At 42.0% G+C, this 22,477-nt stretch overlaps 1 protein-coding gene across 2 annotated transcripts in view; it reads left to right on the forward strand.

Annotated features, from left to right (window-relative positions):
* Window positions 1–6,733: 6,733 nt before the first annotated feature.
* PAG1 (phosphoprotein membrane anchor with glycosphingolipid microdomains 1) overlaps window positions 6,734–22,477 on the forward strand; it is a 121,403-nt gene continuing 105,659 nt past the window's right edge. For both annotated transcript variants that reach the window (XM_045003154.1, XM_045003153.1), the window contains exons 1-2: window positions 6,734–6,870; window positions 12,556–12,610. The gene's annotated coding sequence lies outside the window, so the exon portion shown is untranslated. The remainder of the gene's footprint in view (window positions 6,871–12,555; window positions 12,611–22,477) is intronic.

The raw sequence follows: 22,477 nt of genomic DNA on the forward strand, positions 1-22,477 counted from the left end.
ATCGGCACGGCTGTCTGGCTGAGCGTAATCAGCAGCCAGGCGATTTGCCTCAACGTCCCATCCCGCCAAAAAGGTCTCCCCCTTGCTCTCACAGAGATTGTGGAGCACACAGCAAGCAGCAATAACAACGGGGATATTTTTTCGCTGAGGTCCGAGCGAGTCAGTAAGCTCCGCCATCTCCTCTTGAGACGTCCGAAAGCACACTCCACCACCATTCTGCACTTGCTCAGCCGGTAGTTGAAGAGTTCCTTCTCACTGTCCAAGGCGCCTGTATAGGGCTTCATGAGCCAGGGCATTAGCGGGTAGGCTGGGTCCCCGAGGATCACTGTAGGCATCTGCACATCCCCAACCGTTATTTTGTAGTCCGGGAAGAAACTACCTGCCTGGAGGCGTTTAAACAGACCAGAGTTCCTGAACACACGCGCGTCATGAACCTTGCCCGGCCACCCGACGTAGATGTTGGTAAAACGTCCCCTATGGTCCACCAGTGCTTGCAGCACCATAGAAAAGTAGCCCTTTCGGTTAATGTACTCGCTGGCCTGGTGGGCCGGTCCCAGGATAGGGATGTGAGTCCCATCTATAGCCCCACCGCAGTTTGGGAATCCCATCGCGCCGAAGCCATCTATGACGACCTGGACGTTTCCCAGGGTCACTACCTTTGAGAGCAGTTGCTCAACGATTGCGTGGGCTACTTGAATCACAGCAAGCCCTACGGTAGATTTGCCCACGCCAAAGTGGTTCGCTACTGACCGGTAGCTGTCTGGCGTTGCAAGTTTCCAGAGGGCTATGGCCACTCGCTTCTGCACAGTCAGGGCTGCTCGCATCCGGGTGTCCTGGTGCTTCAGGGCAGGGGACAGCAAGTCACAGAGTTCAAGGAAAGTGCCCTTACGCATCCTGAAGTTTCGCAGCCACTGTGATTCATCCCAGACCTGCAGCACTATGCGGTCCCACCAGTCCGTGCTTGTTTCCCGGGCCCAGAATCGCCGTTCCACACCATGAACTTGACCCATTGCCACCATGATCTCCACTGCTCGGCGTACCCTGCTTTGTGAGAGGTCTGCGCCACTCTGTGACTTCCTGTCCTCACCGCGCTGACGGAGCCTCCTCGCCCGATTTCTCAGCAGCTGACTGTGGAAGAGGTGGACGATAAGGTGCGAGGAGTTGACAACGGCCATAAGTGCAGCGATGCTCGCAGTGCTGTGGCGTCCGAGCTGTAACCGACCAGAGAAGGGCGCGAAGAGATTTCCCGCCGGCGCTTTCAAGGACAGAGGGCGGGAGTGATGGTTGAATGATGACAGTTACCCAAAACCACCCTCGACACATTTTTTCCCCCAGCAGGCATTGGGGGCTCTACCCAGCATTCCAATGGGCAGCGGGGACTGCGGGAACTGTGGGATAGCTTCCCACAGTGCACCGCTTCCAAAGTCGACGCTGGCCCCGTTACTGTGGACTCAGACAGTCGAATTAGTGTACTTAGTGTGGATACACAAATTCGACTTCATAAGGTCGATTCCACAAATTCGAATTAAGTAGATTCGAAATAGTCTTGTAGTGTAGATGTACCCTTAGTGTGCAAATTAGAGAGAGATGATGCTCCACATCTGGAGGCTTATGAAGTACATGTGAGCACACTACAGCAAGAGCTGCATTTAAACCCTAAGGAGGTAAGGCAACTTTTGAATACTATATTGACAATTTTGAAATTAATTTCTAATCTTTTTGTAATTACCCTTTTTGAGTTCAATAGGTGCCTCACTCTCACATACACCTACCCACCCACCAACCATTCCTGGTGTCCTTATGTATCAAGTCTTGTGTTGGAATAGTAACAAGAAAATCCATGAAAGATGTAAAAGGGACTGCAGCCAAATCTGACTGAATAAGATACCACTCACCAGGGTCAGGAAGTATCGTGAATGATGACATCTGTCATAGTAGAAATGCTCCTCAAACCAGTCCAATGCCAGACTAGTGAGTTTCTTACCACAAATACCGCTGAAAATGGTAGTAGTTTTTCTGTCTTGTTTAGCTGCAATTCACTTGCCTCACAAACTATATATAGTTCCTTTGAAATTCCTCCCCTCTTTGCCATCTTGGGACAAAGTGCAGTAGCAAGGTAGGAGTGAGGACCAGCTAAGCCCCCACTTGCTCCCTGTGATCCATTCCCTAGACCTGACACTAGTGGAAAGGAAAGAGTAGAACCAGGCCCCAAGAATCTCCATCATATATGGGCTGGGAGAAGTAGAACAGGATTTCCTAGAGGCAGAGTTAGCCCTGGGGAGCACAAAGCAGCTGCAGTGAGATAAATGCTGCTCCCTTCATAGCCTTTGGGACCCAGCAGATGCTGAACGCTTTGTGCAGATTGGTTTTGTCCCAACCTCCTCCCACCCTTCTCACCTGCTGTTCATCTTTCTTTCCATTCTTCCGCCCCGCCTTCCATCACCCTCAGTAATCTTCTTCCCCTTCCTTTTCTCTTCTCCCTTGCTCCTGTTAACCTCCTCCTGCCATTCCCTACTCACCTCTCCTTTGCCCGTTAATAAAAAATAAGTAAATTAAAAGATGGAACTAACAAGACACGCACTTGTCACCCTGATCAATTTGTGTGTGTACATATCCATAGCCTCTGCTTCTCATCCATTTTTGTCCTTTTATATTGTAAGCTCTTGAGGGTAGGATTGTCTTTTCATGTGTATTTAGAAAGCTCCTGGCACATTTTGGGCCTTGCTGTCATATAACTAATATATTGTTAGGTGATATTCAAGATACAAATTAAAAAAAAAGGGAAAATTCACTGTCATTCAAGTATTGTTAATACCATGTAAGTTAGATTAACTTGACTTTGCATGAAACATTAAATATATTCACATAATTTGTGTACATGTAAAATATAATAGTTTTGTAAATAATTAATTGCATTTTACAGTTGTGAAGTATGTCTCTTTTTTGCATATTATTTTGTGGGAAAGAGTTGTTCATTTATTTGAGGGTGACAGTATTTTGATCAGGCATATATCAAGTGCAAAAGTTTGAGGGTTTTTACTTTGCTGGTTTCTATAATTACCAGATAGCTAATATGAGCTTGCCAGGTCCAACATGCTAATGATTGCTTTCTAGCTTTTAGAAAGACAGAAATTATATAGTAGCTATGTCTGAACAAGATTCTACTTCAATAGTGTAACTAAAACATGTGATACTGTGCTTTCATAGCATTGCAAAACATACATGATGTCCCTGTTCTCTCAATACAGAAAATAATAAACTCAAAGGTAAATTTCCTTTAGTCGTACTCAGATGGCTATGGGAATGCTGGGTCATCAATAATAGATGAACTCTTTGCAATTTTCTGAGACATCATGGGGATGTATCATGAATCATTTTCAGATAAAAGGTAAATGTTCTGACTGTCTGATTTTACTTCTGTTATAGTGCTGCATTTTTCTGCTTGGTTTGCAGATTTCCCCAGGAAAGCGCTATACGGTTGAGAAGCAGTGCATTTTCTTCCTAGGTTGCCTTTACTGAATTGACTGTGTAGACTAAGCAGCTTGATTAAACTTAATTCTGCTAAATCTTCAGCATTATGTCTGAATCTTTTGTGTTTGGACCTGATTTTACATTCCAAACAGCATGTTTACCTCCATTCTGTGCTGAGCTGTTTAGAAGAATGTAAAAAAACCAGTGCACAGAGAACATTCTCAAGTATCGCACATGCTTGCTTTTCTGCAATCGGAGTCCAAAACTAGACTAATGGGAATGCAACATATTGTTACTATGTTGCCAACCATTTTACAAATGTATACAATGGGTCTAAAAGATTTTTGTACAGTGTCTAGTTTCTGGAAGAATGGTCTGTAGCTTATGTTTTCTCTTTCAGTATAGTAAGGTCTTTAACCATTATGGTTACTGCCATTACATTGGGTCTACAATGCAAATAGCAGTATTTGAAGGTAGGAAAAGGGAAGCGGTGGAGATAGGTGAAACAAGAAAAAAATGCACAAAATGTTATGGCCTGGAGCAGCTGCAGTTTAAACAGATAATCCAGAGTTAATGTTGAAAAAAAGAAAAAAAAATTCTAAAACTACTGAAGGATTCTGTATTTTTTCTCCATTTCAGCACTAAAGTATTGTAGGTGTGAAGTGGAATGAAATTAACAGAGTATTACTACATTTGGGGCTTTGCGGATATGAGAGTGTAGAGAACGGGTTACTCCACTCCTGGGGGGGGGGGGGGAAAGAAGGGGAATCAGGAAAAAAAATTGGATGTGCAACCTTAATTCATACCCCGGATGTATAGGGATTATGTATTTAATTACATGACCACAGAACAATTTTCGTTCCACACAACCCATGCCTCATTCAGCATACACAATAGACTGTGCTCACTCAATGAGTAAGCTATTCAATATTTTGTTTTCTCCTCATTGTTCAGTGTGGCCCCATGCCTTATTTATGGCACTATTGAAACCGCGCTCTTAAGAAAGAATTATTAATTTCCTCATGGGTATTTCTTCATCACTATAGTACCCATGTGCTTCAGAAACATTTTTCTTTTTTCACAACTGCTCTATGAGATGAGGAGCTATTACCATCCCTATTTTAAACATGGGGAATTTTGGAATACAGAGATTAATGTCAAAAGTATCTACTAATTTTGGGTGCCCAATATGAGACACCTAGGACCTGATTTTTCAGCCTATGTAGTAGTTTATAATATGTTCAAAGCACAGCTTTCATTGACTGCCGTTGGAGCTCTGGGCATTCAGATCCCAGAATCTCAAGGCAGGTGTCCAGAACACAGAATTAGTGACCATCTATGAAAAGTTTTGTTTAAGTGACTTGACCAGCATCACATAGGAAGACAAGTACACAATCTGATTCTCCAGGGCAGCATTCAGCTGTCTTATCCATAAGAACATACTTTCTTTTCTTGCAGTCCCCTGCCTTGTTCACTACACTCCTTGCAGTGTCTGCTAGAAATGAAGTAGGAGTCCTGTGGAAACAACCACCTGCTTGATTATACAGTCCTGATTCATCCCCCAAAGCAGGTCCTTCCTGTGCATTAAATGAGGCTCAGGGTCTAACTGACTGCCATATTTGATGTCAGGAAGGAATTTTCTCCCAGGTCTGACTGGCTGAGACCCTAGGTTTGTTTGTTTTTTTTGGCCTTCCTCTGCAGCATGGGTCACGGGTCATATGCAGATTTAAACTAGTGTAAATGGTGAATTCTCTGTAACCTGAAGTTTTTAAACCATGATTTTAGGACTTCAGTAACTCAGCCAGAAGTTAGGGGTCTATTTCAGGAGTGAGAGAGGTTCTGTGGCCTACAGCTTGGAGGAGGTCAGACTAGATGATCACGATGGTCCTTTCTGACCTTAAAATCGATGAGTCTGCCCTGAGACTTGGGGATTAGTATGAGATTCCTGAATGAAGGGATTGCCTGCATGCTGACTGGCCACCTCTGATCTAGGGCTGGTGTATGTGTATAAATAAAACAAATTATACTTAGTGATGTGGACTCCAATTATATTCGGATTTCCTCTTCCACTGGATGCCCACGTGCTACTGCTCAGCAGAAGAATGACAATGTGTCTGAAGGAGTGGGGCAGCAATATTATACAACATGCATGACTGCTGAAATGCATATCTCTGGATTGTAAAGGGTAGAATTCCATTTTGATTGATGGTCCCTATGTGGATTCCACTGTGCATGTGTATGCACTCCATGTGCCTGGGACTGGAAGATTTTTGTTTAACAATGTCCATTGGTCCAGTCTCCTGTTCCTCACGCTCCCATGAGAGTGTATAAAGGCAGTGTGGACCGACCGCCTTTCCAGTTTCTTTCTACTGCAGCATGGGACTGAGACAGGACCCTTTCAGTGTCCACAGAGAGTAACCCCAGAGGACTTTGACATCCCTACTATTTGGAATATCTTCTTTCCTTAAAGCCCTTATGGTGAATCCACTGTACATAGTCTTCTATAAGGATAACATTTCGGTGTGGCTGCACCCTAAATTTACCCCCAAAGAGATCTCAGATTTCCACCTGAATCAGACAGTCCACCTATCTACCTTCTTCCCCAAACCAGACACCACTAATGGAGAGAGAAGCCTGCATTCCTTCGATATCAGTCAAGCAGTGGCATTCTATCTCCAAAGAACAAAGCCATTTAGGAAATCACCTCATATATTTCGCAGAACAAATGACAGGGGAAGCAGTCTCTTTCCAAAGACTTTCCAAATGGACTGTGGGATGCATTCTACTATGTTACGTGTTGAGAAAACACTCCACCACCACAGGGCTTTAGAGGTCACTGTACTAGAGCCCAAGCTGTTTCCGTAGCCTGCCTTTGAGATTTTCCTCTTGCTGAAATATGTAAAGTGGTTACATGGGGTTCAGTACATACCTTTTGAGACATTATGCGTTAGTCCAGGCTTCTGCAGCTGATACATCCCTCAGCACAGTAGTCCTTCTGTCAGCAGTACCACAGAGGTCCTCGCACCCTCCTATGCAATGAATGCTGCTTGTCAGTCACCCACAGTGGAGTACACATGGACTGTCACTCAAAGAAGAAAGAAAAGTTACTTACCTAATACAGTAACAGGATTCCTTTGTGATGTATTGACCTTATCTGTGTTCTACTACCCATTCTCTTTCCCCTCTGCTTCAGATCTTTATATATAGATTTGTGGTAAAGAAGGAATGGGACTGGCAGTTGGTCCACACCGCCTCTGATGCCCTTGGATTGGAGCACAAGGAGTAGCAGAACACAGTCACAGAGCAATGGACACTGTTAGAAAAACTCTTCTGGTCTCAGGCACAATGGAATACAAGTAGGGATCGCATAGTCTCAGAGAACTCCAGTTACAGTACAAAGTAAGCAACTTTTTTACTTTTAGAGAAATCCCATCAACCTTATGCCTGCCTTCATTTTTGTATTTATTCCCAGATATTCTACAAAATGTAGACATGCATTCAAGTGAGTAACACAAGTGTTTTTTCATGTCAGTGAAAGAAGAAGAGAAAAACTGAGTTGAGTGAGACTTTGCCATGGTATTTAAACTGTAAATATGGGTTTTTGTGTAGTTTGTCTTTTGGATATTTTGCAGCAGGCAGAGCAGGAGAATATGAATGAATGTGCATTTAAGTCATGTATGAGCTACATGATAGATGAAGAGAGTTTTTGATGGCTCCATCTGGCTAGAAGGTTCTGTGTGATCTATTTTCTAACAGATGGAGAATAGCACTTAGTGGAACCTTTTGAATATAAAAGCACTGGCATTATTATAGTTCAGTATCATTCAGAGCCCCCATTTCTTTCAGAGTGACAGGTGATGTTGCTGGTATGTGTGAGATAACTGATTTTTCCCCCTGCTGCACTGAACAGGTTTCCTTGCCTATGCCAGACCTATCCAGTTTCCTGTCATTCCTCACTGCAACAGGAGCTGAAGGAAAAATAAAAAGCAGGTTTCCATTTGGAAAAACATATTGAATACAAAGACAATTGTGGGGGAAATACATGTGTTAGAAGTGTTTAGACACTGGATTGGGTTTCTGTGCGACACTTTAATAGGTATAGAAAAATGAATGAATTGAGACTAGTTCAGTCTTTCCTAAATGTGCAGACTTCTTCTGAAACAGCACTAGTAGTTCCTTTCTCTCACTCTACTTCTACTTCCTTCCACCTCCCCTTGTGTATACAGAATCCCATTGAGTAACCCTGCCCAAGACCTGCACTTCCCAGCAAGATTTAATTGGTTATCATGCAACACAGGAATTGGGCCTCATAGCAATCTTGTATCTAAACCAAGGGTGGGCAAACTTTTTGGCCCAAGGCCACATCTAGGTATGGAAATTGTATGGAGGGCCATGAATGCTCACGAAATTGGGGGTTGGGGTGCGGGAGGAGGTGAGGGCTCTGGCTGTGGGTGCAGGCTCTGGAGTGGGGCTGAGGATGAGGGGCTTGGGGTGTAGGAGGGTGCTCCGGGCTGGGACCGAGGGGTTCAGAGGGCAGGAGGGGGATCAGGGGTGGGGCAGAGGGTTGAGGAACAGGAGGAGGTCAGGGGTACAGACTTTAGGTGGCGTTTACCTCAAGCAGTTCCTGGAAGCAGCGGCATGTCCCCCCTCTGGCTCCTATGGGGAGGTGCAGCCAGGTGGTTCTGCTCGCTGCCCCATCCGCAGGCGCTGCTCCCGCAGCTCCTGGAAGCAGCTGCATGTCCTGCTTCTGACTCCCAGACAGAGGCTTGGCGCCGGCCAGGCAGCTCCATGTGCTGCCCTATCTGCAGGTGCCGCTTCTGGCCAATGGGAGCTGCAGAACTGGCGCCTGAGGCAGGAGCAGTGTGCAGAGCCCTCTGGCTGCCCCTACACATAGGATCTGGGGGCGGGGGGGAGAGACAGGTTGCTTCTTCTGGGAGCCGCGCAGAGCGAGGCAAGCCCGCAACCCCACTCCCCGGCGGGAGCTCGAGGGCTGGATTAAAAGTCTGACGGGCTGGATGCAGCCCGTGCCGTAGTTTGCCTGCCCCTGATCTAAACCCTTCTCCATTTCTCGGGGGTTGATGCTGAGCTTCTCTTGGGCTTAGAATGACAATCTAATGTAGTCAGATTCATGCGTAATGAACTAATTCAGCCTCAGATAATTGCACCCAACTCTTGTCCTCAGTGAGAGTTGTGTGAAAGTATCTGAAGGCAACATTTGAACCATAGATTTGTATCTGTGTTATCTATTGAATTGTGACTTTAAGATCCTGCTTGCACTGGGGAAGACTGAGGAAAGGCTATGCAGTAGTTGGGAGTCCTGGTTCAGTCAGAATTTCTGTGGTGTTCTGGGAATAGTGGAAACTTGCTATACTTTTTCTAGGCTGCAGGATGTGCTGCCCCCTGCATCAGCTCAGCTGGTACACGACAGAGGAGTATAGAGTCATGGTACTGCCTCTGTCCAGCACTCTTGGAGATCCATCATCATTGGGCTAGACTGGAGAAGTACTTCTTTTTGCTTTATAGCTGGCTGTTTACCTCTGACTCCCCTTAGTCCTGGACCCACGCGAGGTCACTCAATTTTTTTCTGTCCCATAATGTCGTACATTATGTGCATTAAGCTCCACTGGTCCAAGATTTGATCCTGGCTGATGCCGATCAGGGTCTTTTGGTGTTACAGTTGCTCTGTACTAGTTCACCTGTGTGGGTCAGCCCACTGTTGGAGAGGAGGAGGGTCCACCCATCTCCCACCCAAATGATTAGATGAGTAGTGGCCTGCAGAGGCTGCTCTGCTCCCACTCTGTGACAATGTGGACAGCCCATGCAGGGGAGCAAGGAGGAGCCTTATGCCCCTTGTTGCTTGGGTGGCCGGTACTAAAGGTCACAATTTGGCCCATAATGCTTTTTCATTTATGAAGCAGCCACCTTCTGACCCAGAACTTGTATAGTTTTAGGCATCAATGTACTTACATTTCCAGCACTGCATTTCTTACATGTCCACATCATATCAATTTGAGAGAGCCTGTAAAACCCTACCTAATGTATTCACATGCCAAGTGAGCCCCTTGGGCTGGATTCTAACCTGCATGCATACAGGCAGGGAGTGCCACGTTGTTTGGAAATCCAGTATTCCTCCTACAGGAGCACAGCTTTGAATTTCTCAAAATGTGGGATGAGTTCCTGCACACCCATGATTCACCTGCAGTGGATCTTCTGAGGGCACCTTCCATGCCATGTCACCACCGCCCCCTTCACTGGCACCCCACAGAATACCCTAGTGTTGGATTAAAAAACAAAAACCTCAGAGATTGTAATGATACAGGAGCTGTAGGTAATCTCTCTCGTGTTGCTTCACTATCTTGAGACATATCCCAGATTCATTGTGAAACAGGAACAATACATGACAGTTGACATTGCAGTATTTGTGGTTATAAATGTCATACCTCAAGAACCTGTTACTAGGAAACCAGAGGTCAATGGAGCTACATTATGCATCAGAAATAAAAATGAAGATCTCCAGCACTTGTTTACTATTTTCTTAGTTTTATGCCAATATTACTCAAATGATTTGTTTTGTTTCATAAATAACTATGGGTTGTGTAATCTCCGTTTCTTTTCAAGTGATAGGAAACATATCGTTAATATGTGAAACTATGTATGTGATTGGTATATTCTATTGAATTTCTGCCTTGGGTTTCAATATTTTGGCTCTCTTTCTGACCTGCCTAGATTTATTTATTTTTGTTAGTCACAGGCGCCTGAGATTATAACATTCAATTTGATTTTGTAACTGACAGAATTTCTACTTGATTAATTGTTGTAGCTGTACTGCAGGAACAGCACAGGCAATGATGCTTTATAATTGCTTACTTTGCCTTTGGTATATTACCAATGCTCATTTCATTATTTATAAATTAATTACAAATGCATTCTTCAGGGGCAATAAAATATTCAGCAGACAGGGCAAGACTAGTAAGAGGTGGAGACACCCCCTGTCAGTGGAGAACCTTCCTGCAGAACCAGAGCACATTTAGGGTATAGTCCAAAACTCACCTCTTTGCTTTACCTTTTCCATTGCACTCAGAGATGATTGTTTTTAAAAACAATCATTTTATCTGCTTTTGGGGCTGCACCAGAGAATAATAAATACAAGACTAATGCAGTTCCTCATTGTTTGTTCTGCTCTTGGAAAGAGAAAAGAGAAATTTCAGGTCTGTTGGTAAATATAAGGCCACTGACCAGTTTCTCCAGGAAGCACTAATTCCACACACAAGGATCTTGCAAGCCCTTCCCTCAGGGCACAGTTTCTTAATTCAAACAAAAACCTCACAAAGTAACACAGCAAAGCTATTCCACTGGCCAACACAGGCTGCAGGGCCCAGAGGCCTTTTATCTGTACCTCACTCTGCTCCAGGTTCAGAGATAAGTGTTAGCCTCCCTCCTACAAATCCCCTTTGACTGAGCGCTCTGTTTTTTTTTAATAGGAATCAGCTGCGTCTGATAATCAAACAGGGCTGGCTTGCCCAGGCCCTCTGGCTCTTAAAGGGCCACCCTGTTACAGTAAATCAGTCATTAAAATTAATACAACTTTGTGAGGCACTTGGATATCATGTTGATGGGTGTAGTTAAAATAAACAGAGCTTATTAAGGCAGTAAAGATGTAACATTTAAAACCATGTTAGCTGTCTTTGGTATTTTATCTTCTCCAAAGAATTAGTCTGTTAGGAGAGAAATTTCAGGTAAATATAAGGCTGCTGACCAGTTTCCCCATTGCTAAATGTTATATACTGTGTGTTACAAAGTAGGACAGGGGTAACGTCTTTTCATAAACAGGAGAACTTTAAAGTTGAAGTGAAAAACAATTGCTTTGACCTTGACAGTGAATGTGGAAGACCAGCTTTGTAGTAATTGAGAATGTAGCTAAGCAACAACTGTGTAGTATGTTTGTATTGGGGTATTTTTAGAAGAATTCTTCAATAATGGAGATACCTGGACTAGCAAATAGAGCTGAATAATACATTCTGAGAATATTCTCACCTTTGTGTGTGAAAAATTTGACTTGTAATACACATTAACATTAGCCATAATTTGTGTCAGGGGAAAAATACTGTATGAGCATATCCTCTTAAAGCCTGAAAAAATGATCATCTGTCATTGTCCCTGAAAGCTTAGGCTGTTTTAAACTTTATCTCTCTGAAAATTGCCTGTGTAAAAATGGCACATGTTGTGGAAATCTAGTCTTTTTGTGTATTCAGAGTCATTTCTGCTTATTTTAATATTAAAAATTTATTTTTAAATACTGTTAATAGTTCTGAAAACCCAGCAAGGATAAGGCCTTCTCTATGCCAATTTAACTAAACTAGTTTAGAAACTGATTTATTTAAAGCAGTGCAAGTGCCTGGTGTGGATACTCTTATTTTGGTTTAAGATTGCTTTATATTGACGTAAGAAGTCAATTCCTTACAATTTAAGCTAATCCTTACTAGGCACTTCTAAAGCTAAATAAACACTGACACAAGAGGCCGCACTGATGTAGCGAAATCAGTTTTAAAACCGATTTGGTTAAATTTTCTCATGTAGACAAAGTCTTGGATTCTATTCCTTTAGGTGCATAATTAACATAATTGCTTACTAAGTCTAATTGGTTATCCTGTGCAAACCCCATGAGGGTAGTGGACTTATACAAGTGTCATTGAAGCATAGTTTGAAGACAGTGTGGTTGCATGGCAGTAAACTATTCTAACTGTACCTGCAGGATCCATATAACTTTTTTTCAGTGCAGGAGAGAGAGAATAAAAAAGCTAGTCTCATTTCTTTACCCAAGCTGTAAAATGCAAAAAATAAGTGAAAAATATAAATAGCAAACTTAGTGAATTAGCTTTTAAATTCTTTAATACTGCAAGGTGCTGCTAATAATAAATTAGGAAATATGTTGTCTAAAAATATTTGTACTCTAAGAGTCTCCCTTTAAATTGGAAAAAACATGAGAAAATAACTATCTATTTTGTTCCCTCACCCACTGTTCTATCATTAACTGGATTCACATGTTTAGAATCGTGAGCTTTTCCTTCTCTTTTTTTTGGCCAGGAGCATCCATCAATGCTATAGATCACTTGAACATCCGACCTTACAGAGACTGCAGGTAATTATTTATATAACTGCTTTTTTTTGTTTGCTCTGGAGGTCAGGTTGGATTTAGTTCAGCCTTATGTACAGACACCTGTAATTTATGGAGGTACCAGTTCTGACCAATTAAACCGGATAATACCATTACATTCAGCTTTTATGGAAGTTGTTACTTATGGCTTAATAATCCTGGATATGCTATGTAAAAACTCAAAATTACATCAGCATTAAAAAAAGATTTGTGATATGTTTTGCAAATGTGGTCGGTTGTGTGTGTGTGTGTGTGTTTTTTTTTAATATATATATAATGTGTGTAAAGTTGTCTTTTATATAGATCTGTTTCATATCACATGTGCCTTTGGAGTTCTGTTTTTCAGTCATGATGGCAGTATTTGATTCTGTCATGGCTCAAACTCCTACTTTCAGCCCCGACACTAATCTGATATGAGAGGAAAAGATCATGATGTGTGCATGGCCAAAAATTCATTGAATTTTCTGTCCCTGTTTGAAGAAAGCTGTCGATCTTTAAGGTGAAAAATCAGATCTATAAAAGAAAAAAAAATCAGGAACTAAAAGAGAGCTTTTATCTTACCACAAATAGTAGAACAGAGCAGAAACCACATCACAGAAAACTACTAATAGGACAGGTCTCTCTTCACCAGACAGCCCAATAGATTGTCTCTAGACTCATGCAGGCACGTACTTCCTGTAGTAACTAAAGAAGAGCTAATATCCTCATTTAGCCAAGTTTTCTATACTAGGCTAAAAAGAAAATGTGCTTTCCTTTAGTTACCCCTTTGGGCAATTAGCTTATTAATATGATGGTTTCTACTCTCTGGCCATTGAGTCACATTACTTTGGCCAGATCTTTCCTATCCAGATGTAGAACTAGTGAGTTTTCCCTTTATTTAGTGTGATTAATAGAGACTGAAATATATAGTTGAGGGAGATTCAATAGTGTGATATACACTGATTGTGCAAAATGGCAAAAGAATAAAGTGGGATGAAGCTGTGTAACTTATTGGATAAAACACTGTCTTTCAGTTCTGGGACCACAATCTAAGTGGGACTTATTTGCAGGTCTCAGTGCAGTTCACAACAGAAAAGAGATTACATCACCAAACTATCATACATCATTTAATGCAACTAAGAGTTTGTGGCCTCTGTATAGAAGAGCTGCTGGTGTGTAGACTGAACTATACTTCACCTCTAGATAGTGGGATCCTGTCATGTCAGGGTTGAGGTCACAGGAAAGGCAGAATGAGGAAATTTTCCCTGCAGCTGCCTGTCTAGCTTGGGGTTTAAAAAAGGAATTTCCAGTTTCTATCAGCATCAATCTCATAATGTTCAGACACAATTATTAATTGAAAATGTCACAGAAATATATTTTGCCAACGTGCATATAACCAAATAGCAAGGCCTGAAAGTTGCCCCTTATCCTTCTATTTGATTGTCTAATTAGGCTGTCTTAACAGGATCTCCAAAACAGAAGGGAAAGGAAGGGAGACATCTGGTAGCAATTTTCACATACTATACACAAGAGAACTCTTACAAAATGGGGTTTCACCCTTTAATTCAGCTTTTCCTTAATGGGATTCAGTTCCCCTCCCTTCAAGACAAACTGTGCCTTTTTAGGATCTTGGCATAGTATTTCAAGTGTGCTCTGAGCTGCCCTTTGTGAACCCATAGTCACTAAACAACTGAAGCTGGTATGATGGAAAACAATCTTCCTTTTGTTAATTCAAGCAAGAGAGTCAGGGCGCTACAATACTTGACAGTAGATGTCTCTTTGTTCAGGAGAGTATTTTGACTTTTTCCTAGAAAAATGTGTTTAGCAGCAGGAACTGCAGTTTTTGCATGGAATCAAGAAGCTTGATCTTTTTCCCCCCAAGCTTGTCCAAATGAGATTTCACAGTTCAGAAGATAGCCACCTATTTCCCCTCCTCTCTAGCAATATACGGTGTATTAAAACAGCATTTTTTGTTTTAGTATCAATTTCATATTCAGTGAGTTAATGCTTTTTAATTCTTGCTGTATTACTGAGCTGCACAATATTAGGATAAAATTCTGTTGTTGGGACATGCTTCACTACATGTGCTAAATCCTGAGATCCTTGCACAATTTTTCCTGAGTCCTTACTCAGGCAAACTTCACTGAAGTCAGCTGGGATCTGAGTAAAGATCTGCTGATTTAGACGACTGATAAATCTATTGCTACTCATGCTGAAAACTGTAATAGTATATGTACTTTGGGGGTGATAGTGCATGTTCACATTTGCATGTTTTGGCATAAATTCATCCTCAAGATTAAAATGTTAGGTATATATAAGATTATAGCGAGAACGCTGCAAGAAGCTTCCTCTCTTACACCAAGACCACTCCACCTCAGTTGCCTCTGCTCATCTTAAAGGCTGATACAATTTTGGGATACAGAATTACTGTGTTGTGAGCAAAGAGATAGTAGTTCTTTGCTATATAGAGCAACTGTGACACTGGGGGAAATGCAATCTCTCAAGTAGGCATGTGCCAGGCTATTTCTTCTTAGAAACAGCACCTAGCCCCCACCCATAAACTCAGACAGCTAGCATGGACCATGAAGCATTGGTGTAACATGCTGGTTGTTTGCCACTCTGCAAGTATTAATGAAGTTCAGCATGCGAAGTTCACTTCTGACAGAGAAAATCTTAATCTGCTAGCCAGATGCAAATATAAGAGAGCCAGCCTGGTTGCTGCTGAAACCTGATCATTCTTCAGTACCTGGAAATCTAATCAGGCTCCAAGATGTGAACAACTGGTGGACAAACACTCTCAATCAGACAGGCAGTGGGAAGAGGCAGAGCCCCCACACTGCTGTCTCAAAACAGCATGAGTGTCTGCACACACGACGGTTTAGTGTTCAAAATTTAGAGTTTCTCTATACATGAAGTTATTCAGGGATAGCTCTTCTGCTTTAAATTCACGCCCTACCTTAATCTGGAATAACTTGCATGTATATTCAAGTCCTTACCCCCTTCCTGAGGTTTGGTTCTATCTTTAACATAAATAATGGAACACAAACTTCAGCATAAGCTTTCTCCTGAGCTTGGCTTGTTCTCATGGTTTCTCTCTGCAAGACCACTAGTCCCTGCCCTTAGGTACTTCACTTTCCTCAAAAAATCACTTTTATACCATGGATTGGAGCTAATCAGCTCCACCAGGTCTGGCTTCCAGCATGAGTCACAAAACACTCCTGGCTCTCCCTACAGTGGCCTACACCCTAACATCCTTCCACAGGTATAGGCTCGCCATATCCTCTGGTTCCTTCCTCTAACCCACCAGTATCCCCTCTGTTTTATTTGGATTGAAGTATCAACCAGGTATGCCTCAGTCTTAACCAGACACTGAGAAAATTGTTCAGCTGCAACTTGTATAATCAGAAGAGATCATAAAAACATAAAGCTTATGTCATCATCAGGGGTGCTAGAGCAATTTTTATAGTGGGGGGTGCTGAGAGCCATTGAATCAAACTGTAAACCCAGTATATGATGGAAGCCACTTCAAGCCGGGGGAGGGGTGTGCTGCAGCGCCCCCCGCATCCCTAGTTCCAGCACCTGTTATCATCAGTATACTGAAGGCCGTGCAGCCCATGCTTCCTCACTGACACTTCCATGTTCATATTGAACAGGAGGGAGGACAAGATGGAGCTCTACTGAACCCCGCATGAGAGCACTGCGAGGGAAGAGGAGTAAGGGATCTGCCTGAGAGGAGAAAACAAAGCTGCTTGAGTTGTGGAGCTCTGGCTCCAAAATCCACCCCTGATCAGTGATTTTGAAGACAGCTCTTAGATAATGATAGTCTTCCTTTTTGCCTCCACCTCTTTCCCCTTCTCCTTTTAACTTCTGCACTGTTCTGAGTTGCAGCAGTGGGAACACTAAACTGAAGATTTGGGTTTTACTCTTTGCTCTGACGCTGAAAAAATTATGGTCACTCCCCTTTCCTCTGGTAATGAGGTCCGTAGCTTGGGCCCTGTAGCTGAGAAGGCCCTGCCTCCTGCTCTCATGAGTTTCACACTTGAAGTTGGCATTTTTATTGTTCCTGAGAAGTGCAATTGCCAGGGAAAAAAGTTGTCATTGAGGAGAGGCAATTTCTATCCTATTGTTGGCACTTCCATGAAGAGGCTTAACACTGAGACTTTGAAATAGAGATGCTGTTATTTGGGGAGCCAGCACTGTGAACAGAGAAGTGGGGTGATGTTTTGCTGTGAAGACTGGCCACTACATTCTGGATTAGTAGATGCTTTTCTCATGTCAAAGTGCTTATACCCAGGTGTAATGAATGAGATGCTGTAGTTAAGCCTGGAATTCGCAAAGACATGGGATCCTAGTTTTCTGTGATAAAGCCCCCAAAATTCTCTGAATAAAAATCCACCAAAATCTGTGTCTTTCTGCAATTAAAATGAAACACTGAACTTTTGTTTCCCTAGCCACAATAGAAGTATCAGCTGAACACAATGTTTTATTGATATACAATGGAACCCTGTTTATCCGATCTAATTGGGACTGGGGCCAGATCAGATAATCAAGACTGATTAAGACCTAAGACTGAAGTGTCAATTTCCCATATTCCTGTGTGTGTGCTGGTGGTTCGATTAATCCGGAGAGCCGAATAACGAAGGGTCGGATAAACAGAGTTCTACTGTATATGTTTTTATTTTTTCACAAAATTTAAAAACTAAAGATTCTCTGTAAAAAATGCAAATTCTGTGTTTTTCCATGGCAAACAGATTTATAGGGTCTCTGATGAAGACATAGATCACTGTGGCCAGGTCCATGTTTGATAAGGCAGAGTGAATAACCTTTTGTGATTCAAAGAGAAATTTTTTCTTCCTTGGAGCAGTTAACTAAAGATCCACCCTTTCATTCCCAATTGTGTGCTATATATATAATATAGAAAATATTAAAGAAACAAATTACAACAAAATCTGAGGTCACATATATCATAATTTTATTTTAGTATATCATAAAGTCGAGGGATCCAAGTATTTCTGGTGTGGATTTGCAATCACAGAGCTGCTACGGTACATGTCAGAACCACAACAATTGTGGTGACTGTGAAAATAGGCTTACATTGCAAGAATGCCTAAGGTGATTACCAGACTGCATGAATGATTAATTTACCCTGCTTTTGTTTCACCTTTGATCCCAGGCCTGTCTCAGGAAAAAAAAAGGCAATTTTAGAATAAGCTGATAGCTTTAAAATAAAAACTAAGTCAATTGTAATAATAGTCATCTTTATTACACAGATGTGCATTGAAACAAATCCAAGAGTAGCAAAGTGAGAGACAGTTTGCTACCACCTTCTTTGAAATGTGAATATAACATTAGAAATCTGTAGATGGTAATCACTGAATACTTTGCAATCAGTGTATCTATTCACATTTTAAAAGGAGAATATTGTTTCTCTTGTAATAGGATGAACAGTGGAAAAATGGTAGTCTTCTTAACAGCCCTCCTTACATATTAGAATGCTTTTGTTTTGTTGTTAAAATTGCCCCATGTATTTGAGACAGACTTCAGCTGAATGACTGCCTAACATGTGCTAGACATATATTGATTTTTTTCTTATTTCAAATGTTTCCCTTGGGCATAGTATTATTTATTCATAAAGCAGAAATGATGTCTGACAGGCAGTTACAGGGGTGTAAATCTGTAGTCCAGAAACAATGTGAAAAGCTTTGCGTGAACCCCCAGAAATCGATATGCTGATGTCATAGAGCAGCCTCTTAATTCTGAGCACATGCTTGTGCAATCATTCAGTGTGGAAAGGGAAATTTAAATAATAGTTTTTATTAAAACTAAAAGCCTACAGTTCATCTTTATTCCAATTTTCAATGTTAGTTTTCAAGCCAGGGTGGATGGTGGGGATGGTAGCAGTCTGGGTTGATGGAAATCTAAGCTAGGACATCTCCAATTTCTAAGGCAGCTCTGCCATTGTCCAAACCCATATAGATGTATGTAGCATAGAACCAAAGGGTTAGAAGGGACCGCAAGGGTCATCTAGTCTAACCCTCTGCCAAGATGCAGGATTTGTTGTTTTGTATGTATAAGTTAACTGAGGGGAAAATGATTTTACAAATAAAAATTGAATATCTCCAAGGCTGCTCAGGTAACCTAAACACCTACGATGCAATCCTAGCTCCATTGAAGTCAATGGGAATTTTGTCACTGACTTCAATGAGGCCAGGATTTCTTTTCTTAAAGGTAGGCATGATGTATAATCACTTGATTCTAATATTTCATATTCATATTTGAACATATATTGGAATACTATAATAATAAATACTGGGCATTTAGAATGTGAGTTGAAATATTTTTGATAACCTAATCATTTAGGTAGAACTGGTCAGAAAATGGAGGAGTTTTCTGCGGAAAATGTAGATGAAACCAAATTTGTTTGGACTTGTCATAAAAAATCTGCAGACCGCAGATAACCAAGAAGTACTTAGTTTGCTGATGAAAACTGTTTCCCCCTTCCCCTTCTCCCTGGAAAGCTGGTACTTCCCACAAAACTTTTCATTTAGTTAAAAATTCAGATTTCCATTGGAAAAAATTGTTACGGGAAATGTTCACCTACATGCAGACCCTCCCTCAGCAATGTACGCAGTCATGTAACTTTAAGCGTGCAGATCATAACATTAAACGTTGACGTCACATGCTAAGACTTACACAGGTGTTAAAGTGTCTTGCTGAATCAGACCACAGTATGGAACTTCCTGATGATTTATTTCAAACACAGGAAGGGTGCTGGAAAAATAGCATGTGGTCATACAAAAGATTATCATAATGCATATGCATAGTGGGGACAAATTAAGATTGCACAGACAATCTTAATTCTGGCATTTCCTATCTCATTAGCTTTGTAACCTTAATATACTTTTAATGTAGTTTTTTTGCCATGTAATATAATTAAATTAATTTAAACATTGTAGGGACTAAGATGGATAGACTTCTTTCTCTAAGGGCTTGGCTACACTTGCGAGTTACAGCGCAATAAAGGAGCCCCAGGCGCCCAAGCTCACTACCAGTCCACACTGTCAAGGCACGTAGAGCGCTCTGACTCCGCGGCTACAGCGCTACTGGTACTCCACCTCGGCAAGTGGAATAACGTTTGCTGCACCCCCGCTGGAGCGCTGCGGCACCCATGTGGATGAGGTGTTGCATTACTGCGATCTGATCAGCCTCCGGAAACGTCCCATAATCCCCTTAAATCAAGTGGCCATTCTTGTCATTGTTTTGAATCACTGGAGGAATGCGGATATGCCCTTTGAAAGCTCCATTTCTGACAGCCGGGAATGCTGTGTGTGAGAGAGAGGCGGGGGGTGGAAGGGAGAGATGTGCTGCTGTCTGAACTTACAAGTCAGCATGCTGACATGCTCACAGCCCCCTCAAAACCCACTTTCTCTCCCTCCACATACACACAACACACTCCCTGTCACACTCCACCTCACCCCCCCATTTGAAAAGCACGTTGCAGTCACTATAGCTGCCCATAATGCACTGCTCCCAATGCCACTGCAAGTGCCGCAAATGTGGTCATGCCAGTGCACAAGCAGCTGTCAGCGTGGACAGACTGCATCGCTTTCCCTCCTGCGCTCTCCGAAGGCGGGTTTAACTCACAGTGCTCTACATCTGCAAGTGTAGCCATGCCCTTAGTTAAAATTTTAGTACTCAGTGTTTTATTTACAGCCAAAAAGAAGGCACAGATTAATCTTGTGAAGCTATATTTCCATGTGCAGGATATCTTGGAGGAGTTTGACCTCAGGGAAGGTTTTGACTTCTTCAATCACTAAACATTATGATACGGGCAATTTTAAATCACTCAGTTGGGACAGCCTAATCAGTGTCCACACCTACTGTGTAAGAGTGCCTAAGGCACATATAATTTATATTGTTTTTTACAGTGAGTGGTATGTTTGTTCAAACAGAAATTTCACACTTATAAACACAGGCTTTTTGGCATTGTTAGGAAATCAAAGATATGAGCACTCATCTTTGTGGGTCTCACGTTCTAAAAATGCATATCAGGAGCACTACAGTGTTTTCAGACATCTAGATCTTATACCTTTTCTTCAGTGAATTTGAGACTCTGATCTCACTTCATTTAATCCAGAGAATGCGTGACAAAAATTGACAACATTTTTTTGCAAAGCTTTGCTGTGTATTTGCACTGGACACATTTTTGCAGTCATAATTTGATGCAAGATGAAACATCATGTCACAAGTATGTATTTCCCCCCAACACACAGAAATTACTTTAAAAGTCCATGCAGTATGGTTTATGTCTGCAGCTGTTCTTTAGTTAAAACCTTATAAGAATGACTAGTTTCTGTAAGAAGCAGATACAGAGTATTTAATTTAATAACAGGATGTGTAGTGTAGTGTTAAAGACAGTTGCTTGCTGAACATTAAGCATAATTGTAATTGAACTGTATTTTTTCTGGTCTATTAAACTAGAGGTGGAATAACAGTTTTAAAATATCTATTGTATATTTGATATCTCACCAATTAATAAAATGTGTTTCTTCAACCTAAACTGAACTATATGCATCTCCCCTCTAAACTCTATTCATCACTGCCATTACTGCTGTCAGGAACCTAGCTGTTTGCCAGGTCTCTTACCTTCTAAATATTTTATTAGAGTGATTCTGTCTTCTCTTACCTACTGTAACGTTACCTGCATTCAGTGCTATCTCAGGTACTTGTCTGCTTAAACATCTCAGTATCTTCATCTCATTATCTTCTCATGTCTTGATTATAGTAATTCCTTCCATATTGTCCTCGCTGTCAAATCTCAACTCTTCCTACTTCTGCACATCCAGACTGTGGAGTTCTGTCTCCTCACATATACCAAGAAACAAGAACGCATCACTCACATTCACAGAAATCTTCACTGGTGGGAGCAGTAGCTAAGTTTGCAGTTTGAAAAAGGCTGTAATTTAAGATTAAGAACAGTTGATGCAGGCCAATTCTCACTGGCTCCAAGGCACCTTTGAACAGGTTGAGTGGAAGACCAACAGGTTCAGCAGCATGTCCATGCCATAACTTTTGGATGGCCTTTTGTACTGCCTTGAGTGACAAAGGACCTACCCTGGGTCTGCAGCTGTGTGGTCTGCAGCTGTGCGCCCTTGGGTCTGCAGTTGTGCGGTTTGCCAGGTCACACATCTCTAGACAGTCGTCAGCAGGTGTGTGGTTCAGCAGGCTTTCATAATGTGTGTTCCATCTGTCCAGCACCTCATCCGCCAATAAGCAGAACGAGCCATCTGGTTTCATGATGAGGATGTTCGAAGGCTGTTTATGGCTGGCAGCCTGGCGCTTGATAGCTCTGTAGGCAGGACATAGATAGTTGTACTTTAGGCCATTCTCTGCTTTGTCAGCCAGGGAGTTGATGTAGATCGCACCATCAAGTTTTGGCATGGTCTGGGAAAAGTCTTTCAGCCATGTACGTTCTTGGACATCTCCCTGCTTAGCATCAGAGAGAGGCTATATATGTACATACTTCCTAAAATAAACTTGTATTTTGCAGCAGGATCAACTAGTCATATTGTAGATTATGCACCGCAAATTTGTTAGTTTAATTTTTTGTCTAACCAGACTATCACTTGCCTTTCTGGCAAACAATTGGCTTTGAGCAACCTGGCTACAGCTCAAAAACCTAGACCTAAAATTAAGTCCTGGACCCATTCATGCCAGTAGCGGAGCTCCCATTGACTTCAGTGAAGCAAGGATTTCACTTCTTATCTAACCCTTTTCCAGGCACCACAGGTCTAATCAGAGCACACTAACTGGCTGATGTTCAGTAATGCATATTCCGTGCTCCCAAGAAACTCTCTGTGTGGCTACATCAGT

This window comes from Mauremys mutica, chromosome 2, assembly GCF_020497125.1.
Source record: "Mauremys mutica isolate MM-2020 ecotype Southern chromosome 2, ASM2049712v1, whole genome shotgun sequence".
Classification (NCBI taxonomy): Eukaryota; Metazoa; Chordata; order Testudines; family Geoemydidae; genus Mauremys; species Mauremys mutica.